Consider the following 4,980-nt stretch of genomic DNA (forward strand, 5'->3'; position numbering starts at 1 on the left):
TTGACTATTTTGTCTCTTATCTAATATGAAGTAATTACTAAAATACATAATTTATCATAATAAATATTAACCCCAATTAACTTCTACCCCCAGGAGCCAATCATTGCTGTAATTTTGAAATGCAATATAAACCAAAAAAAGAAATGGAAAAGACTTCAAAACTTTCCATGGAATATTCTCAATGTACATTGTAAGGAAAGTAAGTGAACCACAGATATTAACCCCTTTACGACCAATGACGGATGTATCCGTCAATGGATGCCTCCCCCTGTTTGATCTGATCAGCTGACATGTGCCGCTAACAGCCACGGGAGGAACCACGATCCTCCCGCAGCTGTTAACCCATTAAATGCCGCTGTCAAATACTGACTGCGACATTTAACATGTATTTCCAGCAATCGTGATGGAAATCCGCCCAATGGTAACCCCCGTCACATGATCACGAGTCATCAGTGGGCTGGCATGACAACCAGAGGTCTCCTGGAGACCTCTATGGCTGCCACTGCCGGATTGCTTGGAGCGCCAGCCGGTGGTTGGCACTCACAGAAAGTGAGGCATTCTGCTACATGCAGGCGATCTGATCATCGCCTGCATGTAGCTGAGGCGCTCGGCTTATGGCAGCTTCCAGTCTCCCATCATTATCCTGAGGTTAAAATAAACAAATTGAAAAATATGAGAAATAAACATATTAAAAAATTATTTCTATTAACATATAAAATTGACTCATACAATAATGCAAAAAAGAAAACTGAGCTGCCAGAATTGTAAATTTTTGATATTTTTTCCAAAAAATGCAACAAAAAGTGCTCAAAACATCCTATAACTCATTCTCTGGTGTCAAACTGCAACTCACGAAAGCTGCGTTGATAGATAAAAATAAGTTATGGGTCTCAGAAAATGGTTAATAAAAAATATTTTCTTTTTCATTTTTGAATTTTTTCAAACCACTAAAAACCCTACAAGTGTGGCGTCTCTGAATTCCTTTTTCCACATTTTCACCACAGTTAGATGTTTTTCAGTACATTATTTGGTAATGTTAACGGTGACATTCAAAACTACAATGTAACTCTTTCCAAAAAAAAAAAAAAATCCTCATACGGATATGTCGATGGAAAAATAAGTTATGGCTCTTGGAAAGTGAGGAGGAAAAAATTAAAATGCAAAAATAGTAATTTGCCCGCTGCGTGATGCTGTTCCCAGGGGGCCAAGCTTCGCCCCGTTTTAGTTTACACATTTCTCTCTGCAGAATGTTATTACTACTTAGCGCTTTGTTACATTCTTACATTTGTTACATTTTTTATTACATTTGTTTACAAACAGAAGAAATCTTCTTGTTATTTACAAGTCGCAGGAAAACAGGCAGAACGTGGATCCTGAGCGCCGGCGCCGAGCCGTCAGGGAAGTCATTAGCGCTATCTCATCCACTATTGATCCGCATAAAGGTCCCGGAGAGATATGGAGCGGATGCAGAGTTAGGGCCCCTTCACACTGGTCGATTCTGCTACGATTACGACGCATTTGCGTCATATTCGACATCGCAGTACGAGCTCGTAGCCAGCGGTCACACTCTACGATGTTAACGCTTTTTCTGACGTAGTTACGATGTGAACGTCACGCGTCGCAATCGTACGCTACCCTTCACACCGCCAAAGTCCTACGACTCCGAGCGTGACGTATTACCAACATGGGCGTGCTAAAACGTCACGCCCAATCAGGAGACAGGTATGCGGAAGCCCAACCCACGTAGTCGCATTACGAGCTCGTATGACCGCCGTCACATACTACGATTTCGACCGCCACAGCGAGACATTTACGACGAAAGAAAGTTCTGCTCTTTCTTTCACATCGTACGATGCTGGGCTGCGTCGCAAATCGTAACGCCATGTCACACTTTGCAACCTCGGAACGAGGACGGATAAACGTCACAAATCGAACGCTCGTTCAGACTTTGATTGCACAGTGTGAAGGGGCCCTAAGGTACCGTCACACTAGGCGATATCGCCAGCGATCCGTGACGTTGCAGCGACCTGGATAGCGATATCGCTGTATTTGACACGCAGCAGCGATCTGGATCCCGCTGTGAAATTGCTGGTCGCTGCTAGAAGGTCTGCACTTTATTTGGTCGCTAGGTCGCCGTGTATCGCCGTGTTTGACAGCAAAAGCAAGGATACCAGCGATATTTTACACTGGTAACCAGGGTAAACATCGGGTTACTAAGCGCAGGGCCGCGCTTAGTAACCCGATGTTTACCCTGGTTACCAGCGTAAAAGTTAAAAAAACAAACAGCACATACTCACCAGCGCGTCCCCCAGCCTCTGCTTCCTGACACTGACTGAGCGCCGGCCCTAAACTGAAAGTGAAAGCACAGCTGTGACGTCACCGCTGTGCTGTTAGGGCCGGAGCTCAGTCAGTGTCAGGAAGCAGACGCTGGGGGACGCGCTGGTGAGTATGTGCTGTTTGTTTTTTTAACTTTTACGCTGGTAACCAGGGTAAACATCAGGTTACTAAGCGCGGCCCTGCGCTTAGTAACCCGATGTTTACCCTGGTTACCCGGGGACCTCGGCATCGTTGGTCGCTGGAGAGCAGTCTGTGTGACAGCTCTCCAGCGACCAAACAGCGACGCTGCAGCGATCGGGATCGCTGTCGCTATCGCTGCAGCGTCGCTTAATGTGACGGTACCTTAAATGATCTCTTATCTCTGTCCTTCTGGTGTTTCTGCTCTGTTTGCTTCCCATCATCAGACTGCGGTGTGTACTGGGAAAGAGATTGGGAAAGTAACAGAGAAAATATCCTGTGCTAATCTGCCTGGATTACAGGGATTATTCTGTGCTTTATGATATTAGCAAATTATCCTATGAAGACAAAAAACTTCATCAGTTCTGCAGGATATCGGGCGGCATTCAGATCGTGTCACCACCTCATTCTCGTTCTTTCTAGCGTTGATTTTTGTGATTTATGACCCCGGGTAATCTGTCGCTCAGCACCTGGAGCCTGCATGCCGCCATGCTGCATCGTATACAATAGATTGGAGAGATTCCGCTATAAATTCAATGCTTCCGGGAGGATATCCTTGTGAAATGGCATCTGATGGACGACGACACTTTTTTATGACTTTAGCAGATTGGAAATATGAGATCGGAGACATTCAGCGGAACGGTAAGACCTCGAGCGACTCAATGGTTGTTGTGCGGATCCATAATGTATGGCTGTGCAGAGTAGGTGTAATTTGTAAGGCTTACATGTTAAAGCACCCCAATATTATCAATGACACAACCTAAATGGGGACTCTGTTATAGATTTAGAAGTTTTAAAGGGGCTCTCCATCCAATAGGTAAATTTCCCTGTAGGCAGCCATTGGAGAAAAACATTAAAAGGTGGGAAATTCACCCCTGCACCCTGCTCCCCGCTCTAAGCGCTGGTGCTCCAACCATCTCTGCTCTACCGGGAGCAATGAGGTCACCTGACCACTCCAGCTACTTATTGGCTGCAGGTCCAGAATTCTCACCCAGCAGCGTAGCGGGCGTAGCGGTCACATCACTGGTGGTTGGTGACGTCACCATTTCTGGCCAATCAGGGACGGTCAGAGCAGCCGCCCTCGAGCAAGGAGCGGAGTGCAGGGGTGAGTGACTTTGACACAACCCCATAGAATCCTAGAATGTTAGAGTTGGAAGGAATCTCAAGGGTTAACGTGTCCAACCCCCTGCTCAATGCAGCCTACAGCTAAATTTACCGCTTGACACCCATTTTACGTAAGTTCTCTGTGTGTTCGGGTTTTAGAAGAGCATTTACAACATACGATTTATTTCTGTTGAAAATAGAGAAATAAGGAAATAAATATGGATTTTAACCTTGTATAGATGATAACAATGAGATTTACTGCTTTGCATTTCAAGCTGGTGCAGATGAACTCTTTCGAGCTTCTTCCCTGCCCCCAACCAAAATTCTAAAAATCCTAAAACGCTGCATTCCCGTGAAACTCTAAATCCTTTCTGGTGTTAACTTTGTGATTGGTGCAATTGTGGTTATTAGAGACGAGGGAACCGGTTCTTAAGAAATCAAATATATTTAGAATTTATCAAAATTTGTGCATTTAGCCAAATCTAAATATTGAGCCATTGACTTTCCAATTCTGATGAGCGGAGGACGATGTGTGTGATTGGCATATGTCATACCCCATGTGATAGCGTGAGTGCCTGCCGGAGGATGGGAGAAGAAGAAGGAAAAGGAGCCAATTGTAGGACATTATGGGGAGCTCCGAGGAGAAGTCAATGTAAGAATGTAACATTTCATCTATCACCTTCAATGTGCACCGAATGTATTCATTGCGGATTGAATCTCCCTCAAATCAACGTTGCAAATGAGTCATTGATTTTTCTAAACTATTTTTGTGACATTCCCCCTAAAGTGTCACCGACCAGTAGATGGATCACACCGTGCACTTTACACTTAGCCCTTAGATGTCCGCCGCGTTGTGGGTTTAGGCAGACTGAGATGGCTTCGCACCGACCCATCTCTAAGGGGCCTACCCTTTATAGACGTAAGCTGGGGCTACTCTCCCAATTTTTCTTAATGCCTACATCCATCATGAGGATGAACAACGTTTTTAAATGGTCACCCGGACCTGTGGTGAGTGCCCCATGGAAATGGTGAGAACGTTCCTATTAAACGATGCAGGGGCAGAATACAGCAGCATGCAGCCATGGATCGGTCATCAATATGTCAGTCCCAACAACCCCTTTAAGTAAAGACTTTCTTTCAATATGAATGACAGTATTGCCAGAAAGTCAATGATAAAATCTACAGAGAAAAGAAAAAAAGTCCCAGGGAAAAATCATTGAAAGTTGATTGTGTTAATGGAAACTGGGACTATTGACACATTTGTTGCCATCGGCTGACTACAAACATCTCAGTGACGACCCTCATTGTCTCCCGTCAGTCATACAGTATCATTCGCTCTAGAAATAGAAGATAAAATACACA

The sequence above is a fragment of the Ranitomeya variabilis genome, chromosome 8 (assembly GCF_051348905.1).
Source record: "Ranitomeya variabilis isolate aRanVar5 chromosome 8, aRanVar5.hap1, whole genome shotgun sequence".
NCBI classification, from domain to species: Eukaryota; Metazoa; Chordata; class Amphibia; order Anura; family Dendrobatidae; genus Ranitomeya; species Ranitomeya variabilis.